The following is a 24056-nucleotide window of genomic DNA, read 5'->3' on the forward strand; positions in this document are numbered from 1 at the left end:
GGCTGACAAATAAATCATTTATGAACTGGGCTTCCAAGTAACAAAAACTGAGTGTCCGGAGATCATGGAGAAGGTGGAGCAATGTCGCTGGGAGCTCCTTACCGATCCAATCACAAGGGTGAATGCAACTCTAGTAAGAGAGTTCTATGCAAATGCAGTTAGGCAAGACAAGGCGGATGACTCATACACAAGTTTTGTGAGGGGGGTTGGTGCACGAAATTGCAATCACACTTTTGCAATCCCGCACAACTAACCAGCAAGTGCACTGGGTCGTCCAAGTAATACCTTATGTGAGTAAGGGTCGATCCCACGGAGATTGTCGGCTTGAAGCAAGCTATGGTTATCTTGTAAATCTTAGTCAGGATATCAGAAATTATCAGGATTGATTATGAAAAGCAAAAGAACATGAATTAAGTACTTGTTTTGTAGTAATGGAGAATAGGTTGGGGTTTTGGAGATGCTCCATCTTCTGAATCTCTACTTTCCTACTGTCTTCTTCTTCAAGCACGCAAGGCTCCTTCCATGGCAAGCTGTATGCAAGGGTTTCACCGTTGTCAGTGGCTACCTCCCATCCTCTCAGTGGAAATGTTCAACGCACCCTGTCACGGCACGGCTATCCATCTGTCGGTTCTCAATCAGGCCGGAATAGAATCCAGTGATTCTTTTGTGTCTGTCACTAACGCCCCGCCTTCAGGAGTTTGAAGCTCGTCACAGTCATTCAATCATTGAATCCTACTCAGAATACCACAGACAAGGTTTAGACCTTCCGGATTCTCTTGAATGCCGCCATCAGTTCTAGCTTATACCACGAAGATTCCGGTTAAAGAATCCAAGAGATATCTACTTAATTTAAGGTAGAACGGAGGTGGTTGTCAGGCACACGTTCATAGTTGAGAATGATGATGATTGTCACGGATCATCTCATTCATCCGATTTAAGAACAAGTAGTATCTTAGAATGGAAGCAAGCATGATTGAATGAGAAACAGTAGTAATTGCATTAATCCATCAAGACACAGCAGAGCTCCTCACCCCCAACCATGGGGTTTAGAGACTCATGATGTGGAAGGTACACAAAGAAACGTGTAAAGTGTCATGAGGTACAGATACAATGTCAAAAGATCCTATTAATAGTAGACTAGTAACCTAGGGTATACAGAAATGAGTAAATGACGTAAAAATCCACTTCTGGGTCCACTTGGTGTGTGTTTGGGCTGAGCATTGAAGCATTTTCGTGTAGAGACCTTTTCTGGAGTTAAACGCCAGCTTTTATGCAAGTTTGGGCGTTTAACTCCAAGTTTTATGCCAGTTCCAGCGTTAAACGCTGGAATTTCTGAGGCTGTATTGCCATGCCGGTTTGGGCCATCAAATCTCGGGCAAAGTATGGACTATTATACATTGCTGGAAAGCCCAGGATGTCTACTTTTTAATGCTGTTGAGAGCGCGCCAATTGGGATTCTGTAGCTCCAGAAAATCTACTTTGAGTGCAGGGAGGTCAGAATCCAACAGCATCTGCAGTCCTTTTCAGTCTCTGAATCAGATTTTTGCTCAGAGCCCTCAATTTCAGCCAGAAAATACCTGAAATCACAGAAAAACACACAAACTCATAGTAAAGTCCAGAAAAGTGAATTTTAACTAAAAACTAATAAAAATATACTAAAAACTAACTAGATCATACTAAAAATATACTAAAAACAATGCCAAAAAGCGTATAAATTATCCGCTCATCACAACACCAAACTTAAATTGTTGCTTGTCCCCAAGCAACTGAAGATCAAAATGGGATAAAAAGAAGAGAATATACTATAGATTCCAAAATATCAAGGAAACTTAGCTCCAATTAGATGAGCGGGACTAGTAGCTTTTTGCCTCCGAACAGTTTTGGCATCTCACTCTATCCTTTGAAGTTCAGAATGATTGGCATCTATAAGAACTCAGAACTCAGATAATGTTATTGATTCTCCTAGTTAAGTATAATGATTCTTGAACATAGCTAGTGTATGAGTCTTGGCTGTGGCCCAAAGCACTCTGTCTTCCAGTATTACCACCGAATACATACATGCCACAGACACATAATTGGGTGAACCTTTTCAGATTGTGACTCAGCTTTGCTAGAGTCCCCAATTAGAGGTGTCCAGGGTTCTTAAGCACACTCTTTTTGCCTTGGATCACAACTTTATTTCTTTCTTTTTCTTTTTTTTTCGAAATTTTTTTTTGTATTCACTGCTTTTTCTTGCTTCAAGAATCAATCTAATGAATTTTTTAGATCCTCAATAACAGTTCTCTTTTTCCTCATTCTTTCAAGAGCCAACAATTTTTAACATTCTCAAAACAACAAATTCAAAAGACATATGCACTGTTCAAGCATTCATTCGGAAAACAAAAATTATTGTCACCACATCAAACTAATTCAACTAGTTTCAAGGATAAATTTCGAAATCCTGTACTTCTTGTTCTTTTGTGATTAAAGCATTTTTCTTTTAAGAGAGGTGATGGAGTCATAGGACATTCATAGCTTTAAGACATGAATTTTAAATTTTATTAATTATGAATTAAAAACAAGACTCAAAAATAAATATAAGATGAGACTAGAAAATAAAAAAAACAAAAATTTAAATAGGCTCCTAATGATAGAGGTTTTCACAGAGTTAGGACTCAACAACCTTGATTTTGAGAAGTGGATGCTCCCTCAACTTGAGATGAGAGCTTTTGGCGTTTCAACTCTTGGAGTTCACGCCCCTGCTTCTCTTGTTCCTTCAGCAATTTGCAGAGCATGCAGTTCTGATTCTGCTGTTCTTCCTTCAGTTGCTCTATAGTCTCTTGCAACTTGTTGATAGATGCTTCTAGGCTGGCCCAGTAGCCAATTTCAGGGAATTCAGGGAGGAACTCCTGCGCCCTCCTTTTGATAGAGTTGTCTTGCATTTGTCCTTCCATTGACTTCTTGGTGATTGGATGTTCAATGGGTATGAATTCATCTACTCCCATCTTTACCCCAGCCTCTTTACAGAGCAAGGAGATCAAGCTTGGGTAAGCCAATTTGGCTTCAGTGGAATTTTTATTTGCAATTGTGTAGATCTCACAAGCAATCACATGATGAACCTCCACTTTTTTTCCAAGCATAATGCAATGAATCATCACTGCTCTCTTGATAGTGACCTCAGAACGGTTGCTAGTGGGCAGTATGGAATGCCTAATAAAGTCTAGCCAACCTCTTGCAATTGGTTTGAGGTCTCCCCTCTTGAGTTGGTTTGGGACACCCTTTGAATTGGTTATCCACTTAGTTCCAGGGAGGCATATGTCCTCTAGAACTTGATCCAACCCTTTCTCTGCTCTCACCATTCTCCTATTAAAGGATTCAGGATCATCTTGCAGTTGAGGTAATTTTGAAGATTTCTCTTATTTTGTCCAGATGGAAGTACATAACTTTCCCTCTGACCATGGTTCTGTAGGTATGGTAAGCAGTTCCAGTCATTCTCTGCTTATCTGTTAACCACAGATTTGAGTAGAATTCCTGAACCATATTCCTTCCAACCTTTATCTCAGGATTGGTTAGAACTTCCCATCCTCTGTTTCGAATTTGCTCTTGGATCCCCGGATATTCATCTTCTTTCAGATCAAATTTAACTTCCGGGATCACCGACCTCAGACCCATTATTTTGTGATAATGGTCTTCATGTTCTTTGGTTAAGAACTTCTCTTGATTCCAAAGATTCTTTGGATTATTCTCTTTCTTTCCTCTTAAATTGGTTTGTTTTCTCTTAGGAGCCATGATCTTGATGAATCTTGGCTTAGTGATCACGGAAAAGCACACCAAACTTAGAGGTTTGCTTGTCCTCAAGCAAAAGAAAGGAAAGAAGAGAGAGAGAGGAAGAGCAAATTCGAATGGTGTGGGGAATGAGGGGGGGCCAAATGTGTATTTATAAAGTGGGGAGGAGAGATTTCAAAAAAAAGAAAAATTTGAAAGGAGATTTGAGAAGATATGGAAAGAAATTGAGAGAAGGGTGAGTTTTTGAACAAAATTTGGGAATGATTTGAGAGATTTAAAGAATGATTTTAGATTTTTGAAAATTTGAAAGTGAATGATGAGAGATTGAAATGTGTTTTTGTAGAAAAGTATGGGTAAGAAAAAGAAAGTTTGAAAAAATTTGATTTGAAAACAAAATTTTACTTCCCCCACCTTTCTGGCGTTAAACGCCCAGAATGGCACCCATTCTGGCGTTTAACGCCCATTGATTGCCCATTGTGGGCGTTTAACGCCCAGCCAGGTGTCCTGGCTGGCGTTAAACGCCAGAATTCCTTTATCACTGGGCATTTTGCTAAACGCCCAGGATGCTGCACACCTGGCGTTAAACGCCCAGAATGGTGCCCATTCTGGCGTTTAACGCCCAAAATGGCACCATTCCTGGCGTTAAACGCCCAGAATGGTACCCATTCTGGCGTTTAACGCCCAAAATGCCCCTTACTGGCGTTTTTTCGCTAGTAAGCTCTTTTTCTCTGCTTTTTGAGCTGAATCCTTCTGTAACTCTGTAAATTCCTTCATTTTTGATACTTGCCTCTGTAAGAACAAATTATATAACCTCCTAATGACTGGGTTGCCTCCCAGCAAGCGCTTCTTTACTGTCTTTAGCTGGACCTTTACTGAGAATCACTCAAGTCTCAGTTTTGAGCATTCCTGCTCAAAATTGCCTTCAAGATAATGCTTGATTCTCTGTCCATTAACAATGAACTTTTTGTCAGAATCAATATCCTGAAGCTCAACATATCCATATGGTGACACTCCTGTAATCACATACGGACCCCTCCACCGGGATTTAAGTTTTCCTGGAAACAGTCTGAGCCTAGAGTTGAAGAGTAGAACTTTTTGTCCTGGCTCAAAGACTCTGGTTGACAACTTCTTGTCATGCCATTTCTTTGCCTTTTCCTTATAAATTTTTGCATTTTCAAAGGCATTGAGTCTGAACTCCTCTAGCTCATTTAGCTGGAGTAATCTTTTTTCACCAGCTAACTGAGCATCCATGTTTAGGAATCTGGTTGCCCAGTAGGCTTTATGTTCCAGTTCCACGGGCAGATGACAGGCCTTCCCATACACCAGTTGGCATGGAGAGGTTCCTATAGGAGTCTTGAATGCTGTTCTGTATGCCCACAGAGCATCATCCAAGCTCTTTGCCCAATCCTTTCTTCGGGCTATCACAGTCCGTTCCAGGATTCTTTTTAGCTCTCTGTTAGAGACCTCAGCTTGCCCATTTGTCTGTGGATGATACAGAGTTGCCACTTTGTGGATAATTCCATATCTAACCATAGCAGAGTATAGCTGTCTATTGCAGAAATGAGTGCCCCCGTCACTGATTAGTACTCTGGGAACACCAAACCTGCTGAAGATGTGTTTCTGGAGGAATTTTAGCACGGTCTTGGTATTATTAGTGGGTGTAGCAATTGCTTCTACCCACTTAGATACATAGTCCACTGCCACCAGAATGTAAGTGTTTGAGTATGATGGTGGGAATGGCCCCATGAAGTCAATGCCCTATACATCAAACAATTCTATCTCTAATATCCCTTGTTGAGGCATGGCATATCCGTGAGGCAGGTTACCAGCTCTTTGGCAACTGTCACAGTTACGCACAAACTCTCGGGCATCTTTATAGAGAGTAGGCCAGTAGAAGCCACATTGGAGGACTTTAGTGGCTGTTCGCTCACTTCCAAAATGTCCTCCATACTGTGATCCATGGCAGTGCCATAGGATCCTTTGTGCTTCTTCTCTGGGTACACATCTGCGGATCATTCCGTCTGCACATCTCTTAAAGAGATATGGTTCATCCCAGAGGTAGTACTTGGCATCTGAAATTAATTTCTTTCTTTGCACTCTGCTGTACTCCTGGGGTATGAACCTCACAGCTTTATAGTTTGCAATATCTGCAAACCATGGAGCTTCCTGAATGGCAAAGAGTTGCTCATCTGGGAAGGTCTCAGAGATCTCAGTAGAAGGGAGGGACGCCCCAGCTACTGGTTCTATTCGGGACAGATGATCCGCTACTTGGTTCTCTGTCCCTTTTCTGTCTCTTATTTCTATATCAAACTCTTGCAGAAGCAACACCCATCTTATAAGTCTGGGTTTTGAATCCTGCTTTGTGAGTAAGTATTTAAGAGCAGCATGGTCAGTGTACACAACCACTTTGGATCCCACTAGATAGGATCTAAACTTGTCAATGGCATAGACCACTACAAGTAACTCTTTTTCTGTGGTTGTGTAATTCTTCTGTGCATCATTTAGAACACGGCTGGCATAATAAATGACGTGCAGAAGCTTGTTATGCCTCTGTCCCAACACTGCACCAATGGCATGGTCACTGGCATCACACATTAGTTCAAATGGCAATGTCCAATCTGGTGCAGAGATGACTGGTGCTGTGACCAGCTTAGCTTTTAGGGTCTCAAATGCCTGCAGACACTGTGTGTCAAACACAAATGGAGTGTCAGCAGCTAGCAGGTTACTCAAAGGTTTTGCAATTTTCGAAAAATCCTTTATAAACCTTCTGTAGAATCCTGCATGCCCCAGAAAGCTTCTGATTGCCTTAACATTGGCAGGTGGTGGTAATTTTTCAATTACCTCTACCTTTGCCTTATCCACCTCTATTCCCTTGCCTGAAATTTTGTGCCCAAGGACAATTCCTTCAGTCACCATAAAGTGACATTTCTCCCAGTTTAAAACCAGGTTAGTCTCTTGGCATCTTTTCAGGACAAGTGCTAGGTGATTAAGACAGGAGCTGAATGAGTCTCCATATACTGAGAAGTCATCCATGAAGACCTCCAGAAATTTCTCTACCATATCTGAGAAGATAGAGAGCATGCACCTCTAAAAGGTTGCAGGTGCATTGCACAGACCAAAAGGCATCCTCCTGTAGGCAAACACGCCAGAAGGACAAGTAAATGCTGTTTTCTCCTGGTCCTGAGGATCTACTGCAATTTGGTTGTAGCCTGAATAGCCATCCAAAAAGCAGTAATAATTATGACCAGCTAGTCTTTCTAGCATTTGGTCTATGAATGGTAAAGGAAAATGATCCTTTCTGGTGGCTGTATTGAGCCTTCTGTAGTCAATACACATACGCCACCCTGTGGCTGTTCTTGTAGGAACCAGTTCATTTTTTTCATTATGAACCACTGTCATGCCTCCCTTTTTGGGGACAACTTGGACAGGGCTCACCCAGGGGCTATCAGAAATAGGATAAATAATCCCAGCCTCTAGTAATTTAGTGACCTCTTTCTGCACCACCTCCTTCATGGCTGGATTTAGCCTCCTTTGTGGTTGAACCACTGGTTTGGCATTATCCTCCAACAGGATCTTGTGCATGCATCTAGCTGGGCTAATGCCCTTAAGATCACTTATGGACCACCCAAGAGATGTCTTGTGTGTCCTTAGCACTTGAATCAGTGCTTCCTCTTCCTGTGAATTTAAAGCAGAGCTTATAATCACTGGAAAAGTGTCACCCTCTCCCAGAAATGCATACTTCAGGGATGGTGGTAGTGGTTTGAGTTCAGGTTTGGGAGGCTTATCCTCCTCCTGAGAAATTTTCGAAAATTCCTTTGTTTCCACTGATTCTTCTTGATCAGGTTGAGCATCTTTGAAGATGTCCTCAAGCTCTGATTCTAGGCTTTCAGTCATATTGATCTCTTCTACCAGAGAGTCAATAATGTCAGCGCCCATGCAGTCATTTGGTGTGTCTGGATGCTGCATAGCTTTTACAGCATTCAACTTGAACTCATCCTCATTGACTCTCAGGGTTACTTCCCCTCTCTGTACATCAATGAGAGTTCGTCCAGTTGCTCGGAAAGGTCTTCCTAGAATGAGAGTTGCACTCTTGTGCTCCTCCATTTCCAGCACCACAAAGTCAGTTGGAAAGGCGAATGGCCCAACCTTGACAATCATATCCTCTATTATGCCTGATGGATATTTAATGGAGCCATCAGCAAGTTGGAGGCATATCCGAGTTGGTTTGACTTCTCCAGTCAACCCAAGCTTTCTGATAGTGGATGCAGGTATTAGATTGATGCTTGCTCCAAGATCACATAAGGCTGTCTTGGTGCAGGCACCTTCTAATGTGCATGGTATCATAAAGCTTCCTGGATCCTGAAGCTTTTCTGGTAAGCTTTTCAGAATGACTGCACTGCATTCTTCAGTGAGAAACACTTTTTCAGTTTCTCTCCAATCCTTCTTATGACTTAAGATTTCTTTCATGAACTTAGCATAAGAAGGTATTTGCTCAAGTGCCTCTGCAAACGGAATCTTTAGTTCAAGAGTCCTTAGATAGTCTGCAAAGCGGGCAAATTGCTTATCCTGTTCCGCTTGGCGGAGTTTTTGAGGATAAGGCATCTTGGCTTTATATTTTTCAACCTTAGATGCTGCAGGTTTATTCCTTACAGAAGTGGTTGAAGAAGCCTTGTTAGAGGGATTACTGTCAGCACTCTCAGGTGTCTGATCCTCCCTTGGCGTCTGAACGCCAGGATTGGGTGGAAAATGGGTGTTTAACGCCAACTTTTCCCCCTTTTCTGGCGTTTGAACGCCAGAACTGGGCAAGGAATGGGCGTTTAACGCCAACTTTCCTTCCCTCTCTGGCGTTTGAACGCCAAAAGTATTCCTCTCTGGGCTCTTACTGTCCTCAGAGGGATTTTGAACAGTGGTTTGGTTATCCTCTGTCAATTGTTCCTTATTTGGCCTTTTGCTATTTTGAGCAGTGTCATTCAGTGTTTTCCCACTCCTCAGTTGAACTGCTTGACATTCCTCTATTATCTGTTTAGATATTTGCTATTTTGCTTGATTCAACTGCAGTTCTATGTTCTTGTTAGCAACTTTAGTTTCATGGAGCATCTCTTTAAATTCTGCTAACTGTTCTGTCATCCGGAGCAATTGTTGATTAAGCTCAATCATCTGTTCTTGAGGATTAGGATCAGTGACTACTGTCATGACTTCCTCTTTTGGAGAGAACTCATTGCTAGAGTACAAATATTGATTTATAGCAACAGTGTCTATAAGCTCTTGAGCCTCTTCAATTGTCTTCCTCATGTGGATAGATCCACCAGCTGAGTGGTCTAAAGACATCTGAGCTTTTTCTGTGAGCCCATAGTAGAAGATGTCTAACTGTACCCACTCTGAAAACATTTCAGAGGGGCATTTTCTTAGCATACCTCTATACCTCTCCCAGGCATTATAAAGGGATTCATTATCCTCTTGTTTAAATCCTTGGATGTCCAGCCTTAGCTGTGTCATCCTCTTTGGAGGGTAAAAGTGATTCAGGAATTTGTCTGATAACTGTTTCCATGTCTTTATGCTTGCTGTAGGTTGGTTATTCAACCACCTCTTAGCTTGATCTTTTACAGCAAATGGAAACAGTAATAGTCTGTAGACATCCTGATCCACCTCTTTATCATGTACTGTGTCAGCAATTTGTAAGAATTGTGCCAGAAACTCAGTAGGCTCTTCCTGTGGAAGACCGGAATACTGGCAATTTTGCTGCACTATGATAATGAGTTGAGGATTTAGCTCAAAGATGCTTGCTTTGATGGGAGGTGTACAAATGCTACTCCCATATGCAGCTGTAATGGGGTTAGCATATGACCCCAGAGTCCTTCTGGACTGATCAATCCCACTTAGGTCCATAATGGATAAAGGGAAATGATATGGATTGCAAATAGATAAAAATATCTTTTTATTTTTTTTTTTGAATTCAACGAAAAAAATAAAATAAAATAAAAAAATAAAATAAAAATTCGAAAATTAAAAAGAAAATAAGATCAAAGCAAATTGAGAACTGAATCAATTAGTCAATTAAGAAGATTTTGAAAATAGCAATTAAAAAGATATGATTGAAAATTTTTTATGAAAAAGATTTGATTTTTGAAATGAGGAAAGAGAAAAACAACAAAAGGACACCAAACTTAAAATTTTTAGAAAATCAAACACAAATTTTTCGAAAATTTTAAGGGAAAAACACAAAGAGGACACCAAACTTAGAAGTTTTACGGATCAAAAAGGGACTAAAGACATGCAAATTCGAAAATTAAAAGAAAAACAAAAGCATGCAATTGACACCAAACTTAAAATTTGAAACTAGACTCAACTAAAAGACTCTAAACCAACAAAAATAAAACAGTCCTAATCTAAGCAACAAGATAAGCCGTCAGTTGTCCAAACTCGAACAATCCCCGGCAACGGCGCCAAAAACTTGGTGCACGAAATTACAATCACACTTTTGCAATCCCGCACAACTAACCAGCAAGTGCACTGGGTCGTCCAAGTAATACCTTACGTGAGTAAGGGTCGATCCCACGGAGATTGTCGGCTTGAAGCAAGCTATGGTTATCTTGTAAATCTTAGTCAGGATATCAGAAATTATCAGGATTGATTATGAAAAGCAAAAGAACATGAATTAAGTACTTGTTTTGCAGTAATGGAGAATAGGTTGGGGTTTTGGAGATGCTCCATCTTCTGAATCTCTGCTTTCCTACTGTCTTCTTCTTCAAGCACGCAAGGCTCCTTCCATGGCAAGCTGTATGCAAGGGTTTCACCGTTGTCAGTGGCTACCTCCCATCCTCTCAGTGGAAATGTTCAACGCACCCTGTCACGGCACGGCTATCCATCTGTCAGTTCTCAATCAGGCCGGAATAGAATTCAGTGATTCTTTTGCGTCTGTCACTAATGCCCCGCCTTCAGGAGTTTGAAGCTCGTCACAATCATTCAATCATTGAATCCTACTCAGAATACCACAGACAAGGTTTAGACCTTCCGGATTCTCTTGAATGCCGCCATCAGTTCTAGCTTATACCACGAAGATTCCGGTTAAAGAATCCAAGAGATATCTACTTAATTTAAGGTAGAACGGAGGTGGTTGTCGGGCACACGTTCATAGTTGAGAATGATGATGATTGTCACGGATCATCTCATTCATCCGATTTAAGAACAAGTAGTATCTTAGAATGGAAGCAAGCATGATTGAATGAGAAACAGTAGTAATTGCATTAATCCATCAAGACACAGCAGAGCTCCTCACCCCCAACCATGGGGTTTAGAGACTCATGCTGTGGAAGGTACACAAAGAAACGTGTAAAGTGTCATGAGGTACAGATACAATGTCAAAAGATCCTATTAATAGTAGACTAGTAACCTAGGGTATACAGAAATGAGTAAATGATGTAAAAATCCACTTCTGGGTCCACTTGGTGTGTGCTTGGGCTGAGCATTGAAGCATTTTCGTGTAGAGACCTTTTTTGGAGTTAAACGACAGCTTTTATGCCAGTTTGGGCGTTTAACTCCAAGTTTTATGCCAGTTCCAGCGTTAAACGCTGGAATTTCTGAGGCTGTTTTGCCACGCCGGTTTGGGCCATCAAATCTCGGGCAAAGTATGAACTATTATACATTGCTGGAAAGCCCAGGATGTCTACTTTCCAATGCCGTTGAGAGCGCGCCAATTGGAATTCTGTAGCTCTAGAAAATCCACTTCGAGTGAAGGGAGGTCAGAATCCAACAGCATCTGCAGTCCTTTTCAGTCTCTGAATCAGATTTTTGCTCAGAGCCCTCAATTTCAGCCAGAAAATACCTGAAATCACAGAAAAACACACAAACTCATAGTAAAGTCCAGAAAAGTGAATTTTAACTAAAAACTAATAAAAATATACTAAAAACTAACTAGATCATACTAAAAACATACTAAAAACAATGCCAAAAAGCGTATAAATTATCCGCTCATCAGGGGTCATGGTGCATTTTAGTCCTACGACTATCATGAGAGTGCTGAAGTTGAGAAGCATCTCTTTTGAAGAGGAGAGCTATCACTCAAGAATGGACAAACCTCCCAATTATGACCAGATTATACAAGATATATGTGTGCCAGGAGTCAATTGGGAAAGAGGTCCCAAAAGAAAACCCAATTTTATAAAAAGAGGAGATCTCCTCCGAGAGGCTAAAGGTTGGTTCGAAATTGTAAGGAGATCCATCCTCCTAGCCGGAAACAACTCAGAGGTAAATCTCAAGAGAGCAACGATGTTACAATGTATAATGAAAGGAGGAGAGATCAAGGTTCATGAAATCATAGCCCAAGGCATTCAGAAGTTTGCTGAGAAGAGTGATTCTGGAGGAAAGTTGGGTTATCCCAGCACTATTTTTCTTCTTTGCAGACTGGCCAGGGTGATATTCGAGGATGCGAACCCCGTATGGGTAACAGTTGGTCTTCCAATCACTTATCGTCGGATGCATGCAGCTGCAGCTCCACTACCTCCAAGGAAGAGACGAAAGAGGCCAGCCCTTCGAACTGAAGAAGAACAACCTCTACAAGAGCAACCCCCAGCAACCTTAAGCATGTACCAACTGAAAGAGGCTATTGATGCTTTATCTAGGCAATGCATGGAAAACCAAGAGGCACAAAGGGAGCTCCAAATACAATCAAGGGATCGCCATGAAGAGTCACTTTCCAGATGGATGAATCAACAAGGGGAATGGCAAAAACAACTGATGGATCAGCATTTGGAGCAAGGAAGACAATGGAGTGAATCCTTCCACAATTTGAATCAGAAACATGATCAACAGCAAGAAGCCATCCAAAGGCTAATCAACATCCAAGCACATCAAGGAGTCCACATTCATGAGATGCATATGAAACAAAGAGAACAAGCAGATCTTCTCGATGAACTTAAAATATTCTCGGAAGGAGTCTGCATGAGTGAGACTGGATACCATGTGAATACCCAAGCTAGGCTTGGATATCTAGTCGGACAATTGCCTAATTTGCATCCAGGAATAACAAAATATGAGGATGTAAAGGATGAATTAGCACGAGTGGAGCGCGAAAGGGTTGAACAAAGTCATGAATCGGTAAGGAAGGCACTAGAGGATTGGAAATTAGCTAGAGCAAATCGGATGAGAGGAAGCACAAGTGGACAAAGCGAATCTAAAAATGGCAAGGGAGCAGAAGAGAATGAGTAGACCAATAAGTGAAAGGTGGTGAAGTTCCTTCTTAGTTTACCTTCCTTTTCAAAGCTTTAAATAAGGAAAATCATGTATGAAATAGAACATGCTTCCATGGTAGCTTAGGATTTCTAATTATGCATTTAAGTTTCATTGCTTAGGTCTATGTTATTGAGCCTAATGTCTTGAATGCTCACTGTCATCTTGCTTACTTGTATGTGATGTGCAGAAAACGATCCAACACAAAACTCACCGACAAGTGTACCGGGTCGCATCAAGTAGTAAAACTCACTTAGAGTGAGGTCGATCCCACAGGGATTGAAGGATTGAGCAATTTTAGTTTAGTGGTTGATTTAGTCAAGCGAATCAAGTATTGGTTGAGTGTTTATAATTGACAGAAGCTAAATTGCATGAAATGTAAAGGGGAAAGGGATAATTGCAGTAAACTAAGGAGCAAAGAAAGTAAAGAGACTGAATCTTAAAGTGCAAGTAATATAAAGTCCAGGAACTTAGATTGCAAGAAATTTAAATGGCTGAAGCTTAAAGTGCAAGAAATGTACATTGCTTGAATTGTAAAAGGGATTAGGAATTAGGATTGCAGAATTTAAACAAGAACAAGTAGATTGCATTAAACATAAAAGAGGAAATTGGCTTGCAGTGAAGTAAATCTTGACAGTAAAGTAAAATGCCTTGAAGAATTTAAAAACAGGAAAGCAGTGCTTAATTTGTAGCAATTTAAAAGTGGTTCAAGATCTCAGGAGTGGAAGAGACTAGATAACAAGTCTAGATCTCAAATCCTTCCTTGATCCAACAAGAACAATTGCAAAAGAAGTAAAGAAAAGTAAATTGCAGAAAGAGTAGAAGCAGAAGCAATAAATAGAAAGTAAAATTCAATTATGCAAAAAAAAAAAAAATAAACAAGAGATCTCAAGGTGAGATTGAAACAGAAGTTCTTCAATTCTTCACCCAAGATCCAAAGCAAGAAAAGTAAAGAGTGCTCAAGCAAGAACAAGGAAGAAGAGAGATCAATTCTCCTTCCCAATTCTCTAAGAAATTCCAAAGTTCAAAATTAAAATGCAAGTAAAAAGGAAAATTCAAAATGAAGTCTAGAGGTCCTAATTACATCAAACTAGCTCCTATTTATACACTTTCTATTCTTGGATTTTGGAATTTGGATGGGCTTTTGATTTGGTGAAGATTTGAATTTAATTGGATTTTTGATTGATTTTTCAGCCCATGAAGAATGTGGTTCCAGGAGGATGCTCAGCTCACAAGTTGAGCTGAGCATTGAGGCCTTGTGTGGATTCCCTTGTAGCGTGCAATGCATTAAGGGAATGCTCAGCTCAACTTGTGAGCTGAGCATTGGTGCCTTGGTGCCAATTTGTGCGCTGCCCTTGGACCGTGTCATGCGCGCTCCATTCCTTCCTGGCCGTGCCAAGATGTGCCCCTAGCACCAAGAATAGCGCTCTGCTCACTAAGTGAGCTGAGCATTGGCTCTTCCAAGGGGAGGTCCTTGGTTCGAAACCCATGGGAAGCATGCGCTACCCATTTCTTTGATTGCCTTGCTTCCTTGCTTCCTCAAGGTGTGGGGTTCGAACCTTGGGGGATGCATTTGGCCATTTTTTGCTTATTTTTCCTTGTGAGTAGTGCCTCCCTCATCCCCCTTGGTCATGGGTTCAAGTCTTGGAGCATGCACTTGCAACTTGTTTTCTTTGAATTATTTCTTCAATGCTTTCGACAATGCTCACTTGGTGAGATGAGCATTGTTTTTCCTTTCCTTGTTTCTTGGCTTCCTATTGTGCTCAGCTCACAAAGTAAGCAGAGCATTGTGCCTTGGTTCCATGGGAGTAAGTATAGCGCTCACTTAGTGAGCTTGGTGCTCTTAGGGAGAGCTTCATGGTTTGTTGCGCCACACTCCCTCCTTTCTTGGCCACACTTTTTCTTCCTTGAGCCACACTTCTTAGGCCATGCTTTCTTCTTTTCTTCTTTTCTTCACCTACAATTAATCAAAACAACCAATCAAAGTATCACCAAATTCACAAGGTTTATAAATCATTAATACTCAATTAAATTTAGCCTAAACCTCATGATTTAGCATCAATTATATGGTGGTTGTTTGATTCAAAGAAGTCATGCATTTCCATTCCAAATCACTTACTTAGAATGCAAGAAAGTGCATAAAACCTAATGAAAACAAAGAAAAAGACTAGTGAAACTAGGCTAAGATGACTTGTCATCATAATACCAAACTTAAAACTTGCTTGTCCCCAAGCAAGCATCGAACACAAGAGAAGATTGAATGAAATAGATAAGTATATATGTTCTTATTAAGCAGATAGTTGAATTTGGTCTATGGGGTTTTATGCAGATCAAAAGTAGCTCATTTATTACTTGCTGTCAAAACAAACAATGTTTCCTTAAAGGTCCACTAAGGTTGCTGCTACAATGTCTTACTTTTTGATCACTTCCCTTGTTAGCTTTTCTTCTTTCTTTTGCATAAAGAGCTTATTACTTATTAAAGACTTGGTGGCAAATGTTGCAGTGGCCTTTGGCTTAATTTCACTCAACATTTCTTCACCATAGACACATGGCTCACTCTTTCTTCCTAGGATCATTGATGCCCAGCATCTCTTTGGATAACTAAATATTTTGTAGCTAGGTTTCTCTTTATTGTGGAATTTTAGTTGGCAATCCCAAATCAGTTGATCTAAGTTTCCAAGTTTTAAAATACTCCTTAGAACTTACTTGTCCAAGCATATCTTAGCACATAAACACCACAGGCATGTGTCCTAGGGTCCAAGCTATTGGTGTCTAGCCTTATTGTTTGTTTCTTTGCCAACTTTTGGCTTTTCTTCTTCTTTTTCTTTCTGTTTTGGTTTATTTTCAAGGGACTTCCAATAATTGAGAAATAATAGTAGCAAACTAGCTTAGGTTTCAAGTAACAAGTCATTTTGCAGCATTTATTCTATGAGCTAACAATTTAATCAAACACATACCACCACTAACTCCCATTCTAACTTTTGCAACATTGAACAATTACTTTTCTAAATCAAATATCTCTCTTTTATTCAAACAGCAAGGGAAAACAAAGCATAGTATTCAAGCTAATGAGTGATGACAATCATTATGCAATTTTCTTATGCAGAAATCATACAGATAGCTTTTTCTAGTATGTACTTCCATTTGCAATTAATTAATCATTTCAGCTAGACATAAAGGACTCTCTGAATTGAGTCATTACACAACAACAAAGATCAAGTGTAGATGCAAACTGTTGGGTTGCAGCTTTTCATTCTTCCTTCTGTTTGCTCTTTGTTAGTCATCATGCAAATGTTCCCTAATTTGTTGGCTATTTTCCTGCATATTCTTCAAACGTTGCTTGCTTTTCAAGCCCTTTAGGTATCTGTTTAATCTGCAAAGCTTGTTTGTGGGCTTTTGAACTTACTTTGGTGTGGGAACACCAAACTTAGTTCTCTGCCAATATTTCTCATGCACAATTTAACTATCTGTGAAATCATTTTTCCTTGCTAAAGGTAATTGGTGGACGAAATTGTGATCCTCAAAGTTGGTCTCTTTGTACTTGTATGAAATTTAAATATTGGCTCTATCAAGAATACACCAAAGAGATCATGGTATGATGAATTGGGATCTTAATAATCCCTGGTAATGGCACCAACAGCTTAGTGTTGTTGTTGGACCAAAAGAGTTACAGGCACTGTTAGAGAATCTCACAACTCCGTTCAACTAACCAGCAAGTGCACTGGGTCGTCCAAGTAATACCTTACGTGAGTAAGGGTCGATCCCACGGAGATTGTTGGTATGAAGCAAGCAATGGTCACCTTGTAAATCTCAGTTAGGCAGATTAAATTGGTTTATGATAAGTTCGAAAATTAATAATAAACAGAAAATAAAATAGGATAGAAATACTTATGTAAATCAATAGTGGGAATTTCAGATAGGCGTATGGAGATGTTGTGCTCCTCTTGAATCTCTACTTTCTTATTACATTCATCCAATCCTTCTTACTCGTTTCCATGGCAAGCTGTATGTAGGGCATCACCGTTGTCAATGGCTACATCCCATCCTCTCAGTGAAAATGGTCCTATGCTCTGTCACAGCACGGCTAATCATCTGTCGGTTCTCAATCAGGTTGGAATAGAATCCCTTGATTCTTTTGCGTCTGTCACTAACGCCCAGCCTTCAGGAGTTTGAAGCTCGTCACAGTCATTCAATACCGGAATCTTACTCGAAATACCACAGACAAGGTTAGACTTTCCAGATTCCCGGAATCCTACTCGGAATATCATAGACAAGGTTAGACTTTCCAGATTCCCATGAATGCCGCCATCTATCTAGCTTATACCACAAAGATTCTGTTGGGGAATCTAAGAGATATGCGCCTGGCCTAAGGTAGAACGGAAGTGGTTGTCAGTCACGCGCGTTCATAGGTGAGAATGATGATGAGTGTCACGGATCATCACATTCATCAAGTTGTTGTGCAACGTATATCTTGGAATAAGAATAAAAGAGAATTGAATGGAAAATAATAGTAATTGTATTGAAACTTGAGGTACAGTAGAGCTCCACACCCTTAATCTATGGTGTGTAGAAACTCCACCGTTGAAAATACATAAGTGAAAGGTTCAGGCATGGCCGAATGGCCAGCCCCCATGGTCTAAGGACTAGGCGTCCAGAGATGTCTAATACACTAGTAAAAAGTCCTATTTATAATAAACTAGCTACTAGGATTTACATGGGTAAGTAATTGATGCATAAATCCACTTTCGGGGCCCACTTGGTGTATGTTTGGGCTGAGCTTGGTCTATCCACGAGCTGAGGCTTTTATTGGAGTTGAACGCCAAGTTGTAACGTGTTTTGGGCGTTCAACTCCGGGTCGTGACGTGTTTCTGGCGTTTTACTCCAGACAGCAACATGGAACTGGCATTGAGCGCCAGTTTACGTCGTCAATTCCCGAATAAAGTATGGACTGTTATATATTTCTGGAAAGCTCTGGATGTCTACTTTCCAACACCGTTAAGAGCGCGCGATTCGGAGTTCTGTAGCTCCAGAAAATCTATTTCGAGTGCAGGGAGGTCAAATTCCAACAGCATCAGCAGTCCTTTGTCAGCCTCCTATCAGAGTTTTGCTCAAGTCTCTCAATTTCAGCCAGAAATTACCTAAAATCACAGAAAAACACACAAACACATAGTAAAGTCCAGAAATGTGAATTTAACATAAAAACTAATGAAAACATCCCTAAAAGTAGCTTGAACTTACTAAAAGCTACTTAAAAACAATGCCAAAAAGCGTATAAATTATCCGCTCATCAGTAATAAAACTAAAAACTATGAAACAACAAATAGTTAACTAGTTTATCTGATTACTTGAGGCTGGCATTATGCAGAAAGTGAGAATGTGTTTTATGATGAGACTTTGGTGGAACACCAAACTTAGAATCCTTCATTCCCCCTTATATTGTTTTGGTGTGCAACACCAAACTTAGCTTCTTGCAATATAGATAAAGCTGATTAACCTTTTTATTAAAATAGCTATGAAAAGAAAACTACCTCAGGTTGGGTTGCCTTCCAACAAGCACTTCTTTATTGTCACTAGCTTGACATTCTCTGTGCTTGTTCAATTCAGATTCTGAACTTCTTTTTCCTTGTCCCATTGTCCTCCTAGATACGGCTTTGCTCTGTGCCCATTTATTGTAAAGTGGTTATATGTAGCTTCATCTAGCAGTTCAAGACTTCCATAAGGAAAAACTTTTGCTTCTGATTAGATGAGCGGGACTTGTAGCTTTTTGTTTCTGAACAGTTTTGGCATCTCACTTTTTCCTTTGAAGTTTAGAATGATTGGCTTCTATAGGAACTTAGAATTTTAGATAGTGTTATTGATTCTCCTAGTTAAGTATGTTGATTCTTGAACACAGCTACTTTTATGAGTCTTGGCCATGGCCCTAAGCACTTTGTTTTCCAATATTACCACCGGATACATAAATGCCACAGACACATGGCTGGGTGAACCTTTTCAGATTGTGACTCAGCTTTGCTAGAGTCCCCAGTCAGAGGTGTCCAGAGCTCTTAAGCACACTCTTTTTGCTTTGGATCACGACATTAACCACTCAGTCTCAAGCTTTTCACTTGGACTTTCATGACACAAGCACATGGTTAGGGACAGCTTGATTTAGCCGCTTAGGCCTGGATTTTATTTCCTTGGGCCCTCCTATGCATTGATGCTCAAAGCCTTGGATCCTTTTTACCCTTGCCTTTTGGTTTTAAGGGCTATTGGCTTTTTCTGCTTGCTTTTTCTTTTTCTTTCTATTTTTTTTTGCCAGTTTTTTTGCAATCCTTTGCTTTTTCACTGCTTTTTCTTGCTTCAAGAATCAATTTTATTTTTTAGATCATCAATAACATTTCTCTTTGTTCATCATTCTTTCAAGAGCTAACAATTTTAACATTCATAAACAACAAGATCAAAAATATGCACTGTTTAAGCATTCATTCAGAAAACAAAAAGTATTGTCACCACATCAATATAATTAAATTAAATTCAAGGACAATTTTCAAAATTTATGTACTTCTTGTTCATTTGAATTAAAAACATTTTTTTAAGAGAGGTGAAGGATTTATAGAAATTATTCATAGCTTTAAGTCATAGTTATTACATACTAATGATCATGAAGTAGAGACACAAAATATAGATAGACATGAAGGATAAAAACCGAAAAAGCAGAGAAATAAGAACAAGGAATGAGTCCACCTTAGTGAGGGTGGCACCCTCTTGAAGAACCAATGGTGCTTTTTGAGCTCCTTTATGTCTCTTCCTTGCTTCTGTTGCATGATCCCTAGTGATTTTGGTGTTCCTACCCTTAGTTGCTTCCAATAATTATGTGGAGGAACATGTATCCCCTGAGGTATCTCAGAAATTTCTTGATGAGGGAATTTCTCATGCTCTCTTGATGTGCAGTCAAATGCTCTTCTACTGAGTTATGGACCCTTGAGATGAATATCTCCATCTCCCATGACTTGGAGGTGGAAGCTTTTTGTCTTCCCTTTTCTTTTTTTTCTTTTTTTTTGAGGTTTCTCTGAATTGTTGATTTTTAGTTTCTCTTGACTTCCTCTTCAAAGTCTTTTCAGGTTCAGGATCAGCTTCAACAAGAGTGCCTTTTTCCTTGTTCCTGCTCATATGAAAGAGAAGAGGAAAAGAAAAGGAAGAGGAATCATCTATGTCACAGTAAGGAGGATCCTTATTATTAGTAGAAGAAGAAAGGGGATAATGGAAGGAGAGGGATGAATAGTCTGTATAAAGAGTAAGGATAGGGGAGGTGATAAGAGATGAAGAGAAATGTTAGTAAATAAATAAATAAATAGAAGAAGATGAGAGATGGATTTTCGAAAATATTTTTGAAAAGGAGTTAATGATTTTCGAAAATTAAGATAGGAAATTAAAATTAAAATTAAAATTTGAAACAATTAATTAATTAAAAAGAATTTTTTGAAAAAGAAGGAGATATTTTCGAAAATTAGAGATAGAAAAGTAGTTAAGTGACTTTGAAAAAGATAAAAAAACAGACAAGAAGTTAGTTAGTTGATTGAAAAAGATTTGAAAATCAAATTTAAAAAGATAAGAAGATAAGAAGATATTTTGAAATTAAATTTTTTGGACAAGATAAAATTTTTGAAAAAGATATGATAAAAAGATAAGATAAGAAGATATGATAAAAAGATATGGTTGAAAAAGATTTAATTTTTTTAAAATTAAAATTAATTACTTTACTAACAAGAAACTACAAGATAAGATTCTAGAATTTAAAGATTGAACCTTTCTTAACAAGAAAGTAACAAACTTCAAATTTTTGAATCAATCACATTAATTGTTAGTGAATTTTCGAAAATTTGATATAAAGATAAGAAAAAGATTTTGAAAATATTTTGAAAAAGATTTTTGAAATTTTTGAAAAAAAAGAAAAAAAATGGAAAAGATATGATTTTTGAAAAGATAAGATTTTTAAATTTGAAAATTTGCTTGACTTGTAAGAAACAACTAATTTTAAAAATTTTTGACTAAGTCAACTCAAATTTTCGAAAATTGGAGAGAAAAAAGGAAAAGATATTTTTGATTTTTTTGAATTTTTAATGATGAAAGAGAAAAACATAAAAATGACCCAAAACATGAAAATTTTGGATCAAAACACATAATGCATGCAAGAACACTATGAATGTCAAGATGAACACCAAGAACACTTTGAAGATCATGATGAACATCAAGAACATAATTTTGAAAAAATTTTTGATGCAAAGAAAACATGCAAGACACCAAACTTAGAAATCTTTGATGTATGGACTCTAACAAACGAAAAATGCATATGAAAAACAACAAACAACACAAAACAAGAAAACATCAAGATCAAACAAGAAGACTTACCAAGAGCAACTTGAAGATCATGAAGAACACTATGAATGCATGGAATTTTCGAAAAATGCAAGAAAAATTTTTAAAGCATGCAATTGACACCAAACTTAAAAATTAACTCAAGACTCAAACAAGAAACTCAAAATATTTTTAGTTTTTATGATTTTCTAATTTTTTTGTATTTTTATTAATTTTTTTAAAAATATTTTGGAAAAATGAAAAAGAAAAGAAAAATTTTGAAAAAAAATTTTGAAAAGAAAATTACCTAATCTGAGCAAAAAGATGAACCGTCAGTTGTCCAAACTCGAACAATCCCCGGCAACGGCGCCAAAAACTTGGTGGACGAAATTGTGATCCTCAAAGTTAGTCTCTTTGTACTTGTATGAAATTTAAATATTGGCTCTATCAAGAATACCCCAAAGAGATCATGGTATGATGAATTGGGATCTTAATAATCCCTGGTAATGGCACCAACAGCTTAGTGTTGTTGTTGGACCAAAAGAGTTACAGGCACTGTTAGAGAATCTTACAACTCCGTTCAACTAACCAGCAAGTGCACTGGGTCGTCCAAGTAATACCTTACGTGAGTAAGGGTCGATCCCACGGAGATTGTTGGTATGAAGCAAGCAATGGTCACCTTGTAAATCTCAGTTAGGCAGATTAAATTGGTTTATGATAAGTTCGAAAATTAATAATAAACAGAAAATAAAATAGGATAGAAATACTTATGTAAATCAATAGTGGGAATTTCAGATAGGCGTATGGAGATGCTGTGCTCCTCTTGAATCTCTACTTTCTTATTACATTCATCCAATCTTTCTTACTCGTTTCCATGGCAAGCTGTATGTAGGGCATCACCGTTGTCAATGGCTACATCCCATCCTCTCAGTGAAAATGGTCCTATGCTCTGTCACAGCACGGCTAATCATCTGTCGGTTCTCAATCAGGTTGGAATAGAATCTCTTGATTCTTTTGCGTCTGTCACTAACGCCCAGCCTTCAGAGTTTGAAGCTCGTCACAGTCATTCAATACCGGAATCTTACTCGGAATACCACAGACAAGGTTAGACTTTCCAGATTCCCGGAATCCTACTCGGAATACCACAGACAAGGTTAGACTTTTCAGATTTCCATGAATGCCTCCATCTATCTAGCTTATACCACGAAGATTCTGTTGGGGAATCTAAGAGATATGCGCCCGGCCTAAGGTAGAACGGAAGTGGTTGTCAGTCACGCATGTTCATAGGTGAGAATGATGATGAGTGTCACGGATCATCACATTCATCAAGTTGTTGTGCAACGTATATCTTGGAATAAGAATAAAAGAGAATTGAATGGAAAATAATAGTAATTGTATTGAAACTTGAGGTACAGCAGAGCTCCACACCCTTAATCTATGGTGTGTAGAAACTCCACCGTTGAAAATACATAAGTGAAAGGTTCAAAAATGGCCGAATGGCTAGCCCCCATGGTCTAAGGACTAGGCGTCCAGAGATGTCTAATACACTAGTAAAAAGTCCTATTTATAATAAACTAGCTACTAGGGTTTACATGGGTAAGTAATTGATGCATAAATCCACTTCCGGGGCCCACTTGGTGTATGTTTGGGCTGAGCTTGGTCTATCCACGAGCTGAGGCTTTTATTGGAGTTGAACGCCAAGTTGTAACGTGTTTTGGGCGTTCAACTCCGGGTCGTGACGTGTTTCTGGCGTTTTACTCCAGACAGCAACATGGAACTGGCATTGAGTGCCAGTTTACGTCGTCAGTTCCCAAATAAGGTATGGACTATTATATATTTCTGGAAAGCTCTGGATGTCTAATTTCCAACGCCTTTGAGAGCGCGCCATTTGGAGTTCTGTAGCTCCAGAAAATCCATTTCGAGTGCAGGGAGGTCAGATTCCAACAGCATCAGCAGTCCTTTGTCAGCCTCCCATCAGAGTTTTGCTCAAGTCCCTCAATTTCAGCCAGAAATTACCTGAAATCACAGAAAAACACACAAACACATAGTAAAGTCTAGAAATGTGAGTTTAACATAAAAACTAATGAAAACATCCCTAAAAGTAGCTTCAACTTACTAAAAGCTACTTAAAAACAATGCCAAAAAGCGTATAAATTATCCGCTCATTAGTAATAAAACTAAAAGCTATGAAACAGCAAATAGTTAACTAGTTTATCTGATTACTTGAGGCTGGCATTATGCAGAAAGTGAGAATGTGTTTTATGATGAGACTTTGGTGGAACACCAAACTTAGAATCCTTCATTCCCCCTTATATTGTTTTGGTGTGCAACACCAAACTTAGCTTCTTGCAATATAGATAAAGCTGATTAACCTTTTTATTAAAATAGCTATGAAAAGAAAACTACCTTAGGTTGGATTGCCTCCCAACAAGCGCTTCTTTATTGTCATTAGCTTGACATTCTCTGTGCTTGTTCAATTCAGAGTCTGAACTTCTTTTTCCTTGTACCATTGTCCTCCTAGATACGGCTTTGCTCTGTGCCCATTTATTGTGAAGTGGTTCTATGTAGCTTCATCTAGCAGTTCAAGACTTCCATAAGGAAAAACTTTTGTTACTAGATATGGACCTGTCCATTTGGACTTGAGCTTGCCAGGAAAGATCTTGAGCCTTGAGTTATACAGGAGCACTTGCTGTCCTGGCTTGAACTCTTTCTTTGAGATCTTCTTGTCATGC

The 24056-nt window shown here is 39.0% G+C and overlaps 1 pseudogene; it reads right to left on the reverse strand.

The window, feature by feature from the left end:
- The window catches only part of LOC140183530 (uncharacterized), a 210884-nt pseudogene that overhangs the window by 44920 nt on the left and 141908 nt on the right, over positions 1 to 24056 (reverse strand).

Source organism: Arachis hypogaea, chromosome 3, assembly GCF_003086295.3.
Source record: "Arachis hypogaea cultivar Tifrunner chromosome 3, arahy.Tifrunner.gnm2.J5K5, whole genome shotgun sequence".
In the NCBI taxonomy this organism is placed as follows: Eukaryota; Viridiplantae; Streptophyta; class Magnoliopsida; order Fabales; family Fabaceae; genus Arachis; species Arachis hypogaea.